This window comes from Parambassis ranga, chromosome 1, assembly GCF_900634625.1.
Source record: "Parambassis ranga chromosome 1, fParRan2.1, whole genome shotgun sequence".
In the NCBI taxonomy this organism is placed as follows: Eukaryota; Metazoa; Chordata; class Actinopteri; family Ambassidae; genus Parambassis; species Parambassis ranga.
The window spans coordinates 23,561,345-23,573,763 of record NC_041022.1 but is presented as its reverse complement, the minus strand read 5'-3'; positions in this window follow the sequence as shown (position 1 = coordinate 23,573,763).

Here is a 12,419-nt window from a genome sequence, read left to right as displayed (position 1 = left end):
CCTATTTTACCTGTGGGTGGCTCGCAAGGGATTGTTTGGTTACATATTTCGTTTGTTTATTAATTAGTTTATATTGAGGGATTTTTTGTATGTAACTGGACCTATGGTTTTCTTTGCTTTTTGTTTTGTTATACGTTACTGTGATTGGGCAGTTATTTGATTGGGGTCTGATATAACCTGCCTGTAAGTTGTTTTGGTTTAGTTTTCTCCTTTTATTTCTTTTCTTTTTGTATCCTTTGTTGTGAGCCTACTAATTTGTTTTATTCCTCCCTTTCCGTTTTCAGTGGCTGGCGGCCGTGGTGGTGCTGGTGATTGGTGTTGGCGTTCAGTGTTTTGTTCACTGTATTTGCCTTGGGTTTGGTGATTTGCTGTGAGTGTGACGGTCTTGTGTGTTTGGGGTGATTTAAGTTATTTTTTCTGTTGTGGATCCTTCCCTGTGCACTAGCATCAGGTGATCAGGTTTTCTCCCCCCTTTCCCCACCTTCATAGTGTGAATGTGTATTGCATTGATTTTAATCACTGAAACTACTTGAATCAGGAACCATGTCTCATGCCTCTTCAGTGAATGAACCTGGGTGCCTTTAAGTGTGTCCGTAAAATAGTTCCTTGGGTGAAATTCCCAGGGTGGCGTTGTTGAGCTTCACATCATCTTGTCTTGGTGGTGATATAAATTGTGTACTCATTAGTCTTAGATCATAGTTCCGACAAGGCAGTGGCAGATTCAAAATCAGCTCAGACAATCAATCAATCAAATCCTTTCTTTAGACATCAGGCATACTAAATGCTACTCCTTCTTTTCTCCAGTTCATAAATAATTCTCAAGAATAGATTATTTCTTCATAGACAAAAAAACTCATTCCTAATGTAATAGATTGTGAATACCAATCCATTGTCATTTCAGATCACAGCCCTTTAACCATGACAATGTGCATCCCAGGAGTGGCTCCTGGTCACCGGCCTTGGAGACTTAATCCTCTACTTCTCTCTGATGAGAATTTTGTCGATTATTAAATCAGAAATTGAGACTCCACACACAGAAAAATAAGGGTATTATTTTTATACCCAAAAGGTACATTTGTCAGGAATGTACCCTGGAAGTACAGAGATGGTCCTCAAGGTGACTAAGGAGGACCTTAGAGGTACAAAATCCCTGCTGAGAGCGAAAGGTACATTATTGTACCAGTAGGAGGTAGTGATGTTATAATGAAGCCCCGCAAGCGTATCAAATCTTTCAGTACAATTGCTTCGCTAAAAGGCTGATCAAACAAAGCTCCATTTAACAGCTCATTTGGGAGTACTGACATCTGCTGGTCATTTGATGAAAAGCAATCCAACTGTGATAAAATGTTTTAAGGGCAGATTTTGGGAAAATTTCTGGTTCACTTCAAAAAAGTGAATTAATGCCAATTAATCTAGCTGCAAGACATCTCCTTTAGCTCCACACCTTTTTAAATTAATATTAAAAAGTTTAAATATTTGGACATTTGGATAACCCAAAACTATAATATTGTACAAATACAATATTTTGCCCCTCATAGATCATTTAAAAAAAGACATCAAAGTTTGGGACTTGCTAACCCTCTCCTTAAGTGGAAAGGTTAACACCATTAAGATGATTTTTCTACCTAAGCTCCTCTATTTGCTCCAAAACATTCCTGTTTATTTAACAAATGTTTTCTTCCAGTCCATTGATAATCTTATTTCAGCCTTTATCTGGAACAAGAAACCCCCTCAAATTTGAAGATCCATACTGCAGAGGCCCTATTTCCAGGGTGACTTAGCACTCCCACATTTCTTAAACTACTACTGGTTAGCAAACATTAGAGCCCCCCTGAGTCCTTGCTAGATAGTATACTTAAATTTAAGTCGACCACAAAGCAGGTTATAGGTAGAGTTTACAAACTCCTCAGCTCACATGATTCAGAACCTCTAGTGCAACTTAAAACTAAGTGGGAAGAAGATTTAAAGGAACAAATCTAGTGTAGTGTGGCCTTGTTACCACGAGGTAACAGGGAAGAACTGACGAAGAGTAGAGGTAAATGAGGTCCATAAAAAGTGCTGGAGATGGGTGGAGGAGTGGAGACAGGTGTGCCCAGTGCTCCGCCCCGCCAGACTGCAGCCCCCACAGAACACCTGCACAGGAGAAAAGAGAGAGAGGGAGAGGCAAAGCAGAACAGAACAAAAAATTCTCGATCAACAGGGGAGATGATGCGGCTCACCACACTTTATGGGCTTTTATCAAGCAACCTTCGGGGCTCAAACTTGAAACCCATGCGGAAGTGTCAAAACTTGTAATTCATGCCACAACTGCTGGGGCTGGCTCCAGAAGCGAGTCCTTTCCCATAGACTTCTATGTTAAAATGGCCAACTTTACAGCAGAAATGGTTGACGTATCACAGTGCAAGTTTCCTGCTTCCACGATCTCCCGCCACCCTAAACTCTGCTCATGCTCCCCCACTTTGTCCATATTTGGAGTTTTGGCCGATGTGACATGCCAAGATGGCGGCGGTCAGCACTTCAGAAACAAACGGGTGATGTCACGGAAGCTCTGTCCATAGTTTTTACTATCAATGGTTTTTATTATACATTTTCAATGTAAGCCATTCATGCTGTGATGTATTCAAAGCGATATTTTAATAAAAGGATCAACGAAGATGTCAGTTTGGACAGTTGCTATATTTGTATAATTTGATGCATTAGACATATTCAGTAAAATAGTCCTGAAGAAAATGGTAAATACAGTTAGAAATATTTACAAATGTACTGAGTAAATGTAATATATAATATTTTGTTTGTTAAATAAAAGTCTCCTTTAAGTTAGTGTTTCAAAGTTTACTGTATGTATCTACTCAATGTAGTGTCTTCAAACGAGTTAAACCACCAGAAAAGAAACCTGGAAGATGTTGAAAACTTGTGTGAGACATACTTACATTAATGTAAGTACATTACATTACTTTAACAAATGGCTAATCAATCAATGTCAATATATTCTGTGAAATAACACTATAATGTACAACTCACAAATCAAACAGTATGCACACTTACGGCATTGCCTTATTAACATTTTGTCAGGGTCAGTGTGGGAGACACGGGGTGGTTACTAATCAAATAAAGTCTTTTATTAAGGAAAACTCAGGGAAGCACAGCTGCGCAGCAGGCTGCGGTAACAGAAGAAACAGAACTAACAGTAACTGGACAAGGAACTAACAAGGAACACAGGAATACACAGGTAAGCTACAACTACGGTAAGGAACAGTTTACAGGTAAAAGCTACGGGAAGAACTCAGAAACACTACGGTAGGTTACAGGTAAGAAACTGTGGCAAGGTACTCAGGAACACTACGGCAAGTCACAGGTAAGAAAAACTACGGCAAGGTACTCAGAAACATCTTGGCAAAACACAGGTTAATAATTAAAATAACAAAACTCAGAACTACAAAGCTAGGACAAGGCAAAAGAACCCACAGACATCCAAAGTTGATGAGACGAACTGACAACGCGGGGAGGAAAAGACAAAGACTAAATACACAAAGAGCAGGGGAGACAATGAGACACAGGTGGCACACATTAGGGCAGGGCAGGTGATCACACAAGGAGGGAAAACACAGAAAGTACGAGACAAGGCAAGACAAACACTAGAAACAGGAACTAAACAAAACCCAAAACAGGAAAACAAACCCCAAAGAACACAGGATCATGACACATTTCATGGTGGATGGCAACTCATGACAAAAGATGGATGTGCATCTCCATACTAGCACTTCTCACATGGTCTCTGTTAGGCAAGGGAACTTGTTGCTACAAAATCAGAAGTTGGGTTAGTGGTAATTCTTTCTTTTTTAACTTTCATTAGAAAAACCATGAAAAAATCATCACTATATCTTTGAAATGATTAACTTGTTGCAACATTTTGATACAATTTTAAACATATGAATTTACCAATGAATTATTTATTAATGCTTAAGGGCAACACACTTCCCGTCTGGCCTATAAGGGCCACTATGAACTCCTACTAAACCTTGTATGTGAGTGACTTCAGCAACTGTTTGCATAATGGTGTTTATATTGCGACTGTCCTATGGGTCAACTGTCGTGTGTAACCTGCTTAGCCTTGGGCAATATGAGGTCACCAACTTGCAGGTTTCTTTGAGATACAGTCAATTTTTTGTCTCTCTCTTTTCAATTCAGTTCAATTCAGTTTTATTTATATAGTGCATTTTACAATCAGAAATTGTCTCAAAGCGCTTCACAGAAACCCAGAGCATGAGACCCAGAGCCTGAACCCCCTTAAGAGCACTGTGGGAAGGAAAAACTCCCTTTAAGAGGAAGAAACCTCAGGACAGAGAGGATGAAGGAGAGAGAGAGAGAGAGAGAGAGAGAGGAGCAAACATGCAGCAAACATGATACAGTACAGAGCAAACATGACGAGCAAGATAAAACAGTGATTATAATAATTATTATCATTATAATGGATAACTATATATATTGTCAGTCCACAAGTAGTAATAGTAATTTGATAGTAATCAAAACAAAGATGAGTAGCAGGGACTAGTGAAGTCGATGAGCACAGGAGAGTTCAGGGGCCAGACTGCAGGTCAGCATGCAGGTCTTGAAACCTGCAAAGAGAGAGAGAGTGAGAGCGAGGCACAAAACTACGAGGAAGATAGTAAACACAGATTATGAGATGATATTACCAGTATGAGCCAGACTAACGAGAGAAGAGGAGAGGTCAGAGGGTGAGAGGGAAACTGCTCAGTGGATCATGTTTGTGCCCCCCGACAGGGTAGGCCTAGAGCAGCATAGCTGTGCTAAAAGTTAAGATTTTATCAGCCCTATGACACCTGTTATACCTGTGGCTGAGGGGACTATAACTATACCTACCAGCCCTACACACTATGTTTGAGGCTAACTATACACCTTACTAAACAGAAACGTTTTAAGGTGGAGGCAGTGTCTGCCTCTCGGACCCAGATTGGTAACTGGTTCCATAGTAGTGGTGCCTGATAGCTAAAAGCTCGTCCTCCCATTCTACTTTTATGAATCCTAGGAACTACAAGTAAACCTGCACTCAGAGATCTGAGTGTCCTATTAGGAACATATGGTACAATCAGGTCCTGCAGATACAATGGAGCTAGTCCATGAAGAGCCTTGTAGGTTAGAAGAAGGATCTTGAAGTGTATTCTTGAGCCCACTGGGAGCCAGTGAAGAGACGCTAGGACAGGAGAGATATGATCCCTTTGGCTGCTTCCTGTCAGAACTCTAGCTGCTGCGTTCTGGATCAGCTGCAGACTGTTGATGGAGTAATGTGGACATCCAGACAATAAAGAGTTGCAGTAGTCCAGTCCAAGTGACAAAAGCATGGATGAGCTTTTCAGCATCACTCTGAGAGAGGATGCTCCTGATCTTAGCAATATTACGCAGGTGAAAGAAAGCGGCCTTGGAGACCTGTTTAATATGAGAGACAAACGACATGTCTTGATCAAAGATAACTCTGAGGTTCCTCACAGTCGTACTGGAGGCCAAAGTAATTCCATCCAGAGAGAAAGTTTCTGATAATCTAGTTCTGAGATGTTTAGGTCCAAAAACAATGACCTCAATCTTGTCCGAGTTTAATAGTAAAACGTTGGAGGTCATCCAGTCCTTTATGTCCTTTAGACATGCCTGTAGTCTTACTAGCGACTCTCTTTCTTCAGGCTTCATGGATAAATACAGCTGGGTGTCATCAGCATAACAATGAAAGTTTATTCTGTGCTTCTGGATGATGTTTCCTAGAGGGAGCATGTAGAGGGTGAAAGGCTAGAAAGAGCCTGAACTTGTCTCTTTGGTGGTTGAAAATTTCTGCGTGAGGAGCATTGAAGGGAAGGGGATGAATGGTTCTCTGGATTAGAAGATCCTGGGAGAAGTGGCCTTGTATTTATAATAACTGTAACTTCGGCCATGAATGTGCACAACACTTTGTGATTTAGTTGTACCTTATTTTGAAGTAGCATGGAATCCAGAATTCCTTAAGAAATGCCAATCAAATGCCCAGGAGCCTCCCATGTGGGAAGCATGAGAGGCGAGTTTTATTCCCAGCTGCAACCGTGGTCTTTTAGATACTGTTGCATGGCCCTGTCCACTCCTAACTCCCTGGATGTCTAGGAAGTTAGTGCCTCAATCAGATATGAGTCATTTGGCAGGCCCTCTTAGAGCAAAGATGCGCCTTAGGATGTTTATGCAGCTGGATGTATCTAGAGACTCGATCACCTCAATATGCACAGCTCTCAAACTCAGCTAAACATGATGGCCCAGTGCTTGGGCTTGTCTTCCTCTGGTTTGTCTGGTAGTTACTGTCCAAGGCACAAAAAAAGGAGGACACAATTTAAGGCGTTCAGGTGGTAGATCTGCCATGTCTTTTTCTTCCTCCTCTTTCTGTGTTTCTTGTAGTTTGTAGCAAATTACGCATTTGTGGGTTACTATGGGCTATAGGTCGAAGGTGGGCCTGGTACAGCACAGTGCTTGACTTGAAAACCTTTCTTTCATCCAGTAGTTTGTTCCTGAATGTCCTACATTTCTTGAGTGGTTGTGGTTTATTGTGCAATAGGCAGTTTTTTGTTGATGTCTTTGTTGGGAGTTTAAATGTTTGTTTTCTGCAGAGTGATTGGTTCGGTGAAGCTATTTAAGTTGGGCCTTTCCAGTTTAACATACATTAGATTTTGTTGGGTAAAATTTGGATCATTGCGTTTCTTTGCCTCTGCATATGAACGTGCAGAAGTAATTGAAATGTGGGAAATGGCCTTGAGACATCCACTTTTCTTGGAGTGCATATGGGAGATTTTCTACAATTGGACCTACTCCTCAAGAAGTTTCCAAATATGACAGTTGATGCTTCCTGGCACCTTGAATCTCTTGGAGTAGATCCCTTAGTTTGCACAATTTGACATTGTTCTTTGTTGTTAGTCTCTGGAATTTAACCAGTCTTTGGAAGAGGGATTTTTTTGAGTTCTACTTACTGGGAGATCACTCTTCATAATCATCAGTCTTTGTTCTTCCAGCATAAACTGAACTGAATCCTGCTGAACTTATCATACATCTGTTTGATGAATTAATATTAAAATTATTAAAAGATGAGCTAACTGCTGTTTTATTTCTATTTCTTGTCCTAGTGACGTTGAATATATTAATAGTAAGTAAGTATAGTAATGTTATGACATGGGGGTTGTGATTTGTGTTTTGGGAAGAGAACTGGGCTTGGTCTCCTGCTAGCTGGAGGTTGGCACACTTTGTTTAATTTCCAATTTTAGCTGGCTCCCTATCTCATACATGGTTTGCCTTTCACATTATTCAGATGTCTCAGATGTATAATGAATAATGAACATCCTGACTGGTTGTACATGTGATGGTGATGGAGCCTCCCAGAGCAGATGTCACTGCTCCAGGCTGAATCACTGTGACCTGTCCTCTGGACTCTGAGGACACAGAGACAGAAACATGAAGCAGTGTCATGGTTTTGTGGGCTTCATTTCAGAGGGACAGATGTTCATAGAGGAGAGGAGTTTGATTCTCTGGACTTTACCTGTGAAGCAGCAGCAGAAGAGAGTCCAGATGAGGACGCAGGTCAAAGTCATGTTTTTGATGAGGAGGATTTCTGTTGTGATGAAGAACAGCTGTCAGTCATCCAGTGTTCAAGTGTCAGGACTATAAAGTCTCCCAGAGCATTGGAGCATGCTGCTGCTGATGCAAAGTGACTCTCTATGGAAATTTCATTTCTCATGTGTTTCTCTGTGTGAAACTAAAAAAGCTTTATTCTTTCTAACAAAAGAATAAAAAGTAACGATTTGTTACATTAAATACATGTAAATTGTATTATTGCTGATTGAATGTTTATTTTAATGTATTCCTAAGTGTAATGTTTCTGTTTTCATTTACAACAAACACAAACTTTAACATCATTAATCAAATTTTGTCATTTAAATTACATCATTAGTAAGAACACATGATTGGGAGCTCCTCCAGGTTCCTGAAGGTACTAGTGGATGTAGCTGCCAACACTTGGAATTGGTTTCACATGTGATGGTTGCTGTGATGGATGGAGATCTAGCAGACTGAATCAGGGTGATTTGTTTGAACCTGCAAAACGTGTGGTGGAAAAATTACACTGAAGCATGTATGAGACTGTGTGTTGTGTTGTGATACAGAATATAACCAGTGTGTCAATGTGTGTCATATACAAAAAATGTGTGTGTGTGTGTGTGTGTGTTTGTCATGGTTTCAGCTGAGTCAGGGCTTTGTAGTTCTTTTGTGTTCATTACATTTCCTGTTTTATTTTGAAATCACTGACCTCCCTTTTGTTTCAGGTATCTTGTCTTCCTCTTCCTCGTGTGCTCTCTCTTCCACCTGGTGATTACCTGCTCTTCCCTAATGTGTCTCACCTGTGCCTTGTTGTCTCTCCCTTCCCTCTGTATATCATGTGCGTCTTCCCCTCACTCGGTGTCTGTTTGTGATCTTCCAAGTCTTACTAGCTCTTGTTATCCGTAGACTCCAGAGTGTATGACCTTAGCGTGTGTTTTTGGATTTCTCTTCTGCCTAGCCCTAGTGTGTTTTGATAGCCCTTAGTGTATGACTGATGGTTTTTCAACCAGCCTTCTGCTCAGCCTTTTTGGTACTTTTGCCTCCCTGACTTTCTACCTGTGTTTTGACCAATGCCTGCATTAAAGGACTGTGTTTTTGCCTACATCTCTGCCTGCTGTTTTGCACTTATGTCTGCCATCCAACCTCACTCTTGACAGCAGCTGTGTTCCAATTCAGGGTCTGCATCCTTCGGAGGACCTCCTGAGGATCCTCCAGAGGATTCTCAACCGTTGGTAAATGGGACAGTCTAGCCTTCAAAGCACTTCTTCTGTAGTGCGATGTCATAACTTTTGCCCCCCAAGCCCAGGAAAAACAAAAGCAGCGATAAGACATGGACTACACAACAAACAAGACAACAGACAAATGGGACAACAGTGTGGATTTAGAAATTTGGATTTTTTAAAATATATTTATTTGTTGTTGGAGGAAGAGGAGAGGCGGCTCCAGAGGCAGCTTATTTTCTTCAGGCTGGGAGAGCGCAGTGGGGAGGTAACGTTAAGCTGCTGTTTAACCCATATTATTAATCATAATTAATATACCAGTTACTGAGCAACCGCTAGCCATATAACCAGTACACACACTGCAGTAGCACAAGTTGATAAACCTGTCCACCCCCATCAGGAGGATTAATCCTATGGTACAGTACCCCATTCTCCTCTGAAAGGTGCCCCCACTGACGAGAAAGCTCCTGGGTATCTGGACCAAATCTCTCCCTCTGACTTAGGTCAGGAGATTGTCCTTTCCTCCAACAGGTCAGAAGAGGGCCGATTACTGGATCCTGTTCCTGCAGAATGACTAAATTCTCTTTTGAACAGCCTGGAAGAACAGAGATGTCAGACTGTACACACACATTTTCCTGCATTCTTATCATGTCCTGTTCAGCCTCCTCAATTGCACTAACTTCTTTATACTGACGAGAGAGGGCATCTGCATTTCTATTCCGATTCCCTGGACGGTATTTTAAAGTTGAATGGAGCTATTTGAGCTGCCCACCGTTGCTCTACTGCACCCAGTTTTGCTGTGTCCAGGTGCCGTAGAGGATTATTATCAGTATACACAGTACAGGAGCTACCTAGCAAGTACTTCCTAAACTTTTCTGACACTGCCCATTTAAGCCCCAGAAACTCCAGTTTCACTGAGCTATAATTGTGCATGTTCTTTTCCATAGGTTTGAGTGCCCTGCTAGCATATGCAACTGGTCTAAGTTTCCCTCCATGTTCCTGTGAAAGCACTGCCCCTAAGCCAGCATGGCTCGCATCAATCTCAAGCACAAATGGTTTCTGAAAATCTGCATAAGCCAGCACTGGTGCCGAGATCAAAGATTCCTTTAACTGACAAAAGCGATCCTCACACTCTGCAGTCCAGGCTAAAGACAATGGCTTCTTAGGGGTCTTGCCCTTTTTTACACCTGCAGTTAACTGTGTCACCACACGGTGCAAAGGTGCAGCAATTTTTACAAACCCCACTATAAAGTCTGTAGTAACTTGCAAACCCCAAAAAGCTGTGAGCTCAGCCAGGTTTGTGGGTGTTCGCCACTATCTTACTACCGACACCTTGTCTGGATCGGTTGCGATGCCAGCAGCAGACACAACATGGCCCAAATACTTCACCTGTTTTTGAAAAAACTACACTTTGAAAACTTGACTTTTAACCCCTGCTTTTGCAAACGAGAAAAGACTTCCTCCAGCCTTTCCAAGTGCTGCTGAATAGAGGAGGAGAACACAATCACATCATCAAGGTAAAGTAACACAGACTGATTGACAATCCAACTCAAAGAGCCCAAATGGAGTGCAAAATGCTGTCTTAGCCCTGTCCTTCTCTGCCACCTTCACTTGATTATAGCCACTTGCTAAATCTAAAGTGGAAAACCACTTAGCTCCTACGAGCCCATCCAATGATTCTTCAATCCTGGGTAGAGGATAAGCATCCTTTTGGGTTTTGGCATTTAAGCGGCGATAGTCTACACACAATCTGATCCCATCATCTTTCTTTTGAACAATTACAATGAGAGAGGCATATGGGCTACTACTCTCTCTAATAACGTGACTGTCCAACAGCTGTTTAATATGGGCTCTCACCAGATCATACTGAGATAGGTGAATGCGACGATATGGATGACGAATTGGGATGTCATCAAGCAGGGGAATCTCATGCTGGAGTAAATCAGTGCAGCCCAAATCAGTTTTCTCCCTTGCAAATAATGACTGATATTTCCTGAGCAATGCAGCTGGTTGTTATTGCTCCAACTCATCCAATCCCTCAAAAATCCCCCCACACTGCTCGCCTCAACCCCTGAAGGGGACACAACAGCTGTAAATTCATTACTGCTAGCATCCCTACAAAATTTAGCATGAGATGGCTGATCTAAGACCACCGGAGCCACTGCAGTAACTGCAGCTATCACTCTACGTGGTGTCAACCTTAAATCAGAGTAACCGACAGGTACGTATGCCTCTCCTGCCTCAGACACCACTACAGCAGGTGATATCAATAACCCCTCTGGAAGCTCCCCTTCTTCAGGGCCTAATGGTTCAATTAACACCTCCATATGCTGCATAGAGAGGACCTTAGGACACGTTACAGGGACCATGGTTAATGTACCTGCGGCTACACAAATGGGGCTCTTACCTTTAACCCTCACTTGAACGGCTCTGGGGAGTTGGTTAACAGCTCCTCCGCATGGCAATGTCTGAGTGCTTGTCTCAAACAAATACTTTCTTTTAAAACCTATTTACACTTTATTAAATCATGCTTAAAAATACCTGCAATATGATTAATAATACTTAAAATACCTGGCATCTGCGTGACCAAACTACTTGCAATGTAAAAAACAAAGTCAAACAACCACCCGTCAAATAATTTAAAACAAAAGGCAGGCTACAGCCAACCCGCATCACTACTAGCATTATAAAAATCCCTCGAACTACTGCCCTTTACTTACATTTAAATGTGAGTTCGGCACTACTGCCAGTGCTGCTCGCTTGGTCCGTCTTTTTACTGTTGAAAAAAATAGGCCCGCAAAGCATCTTGGGATATGTAAGGCCATGAAGGATGGTAGCGATGCATCCTCCGAATTCAGGCAAAAGGAGGACGCATTTGGAGGCTGCATTTAAAGGACCCTTCGAATTTTGGCGAATTGGGACAGCCTCTGCGCAGCGTCGTGATGTAAGCGGCCTTAAAATGCCTTAAAAAGGATGCAGACCCTGAATTAGAACACAGCTAGTATTGACTGATTTGGGTGAGCAGAAACAGGGGTGGGAGCCATTCAGGATGACTCCGAACAGGCTGACCTCAAGACTGGTTTGTTGTTGTCTAGGTAACTAGGTCGCCCAGTCAAGATTAAAGTGCTGAATTACTGGGTGAAATAAAAATGAATGGTATGTAATATCAATTTTGAAATTAAGGGGAAGAAGCCAAAGCCAAATTGTGGAATCAATTCAGCTTGAAGAAAGATGATCAACATTGGAAGTGGATCATTTCTATGAAAATTATTTAACTGTGCTGTTGCAGAATTATTACGCTAAAAAACAGAGACAGAAATGAAGCTAATCAGTATAAATGTACATGTACAAATACACGTCAGGTACAAATACTAGAATCTATTGAGATTAATTTAAAGCTTCAATATCTTTGCTAAGGTAAAACCTGCTTGGACATTTTATGTGTTAATTATATCAGTAGCTGAATATATTTTCTTATTGTTGAACAATTCATCCATTTTTAAAACTCTAACAGTAATGAAACAATACATTTTTTGTGAAGTATTGTGTTGCTGTTGATCAGTTTCTCTTTATCTGTGTGAGGTTTTT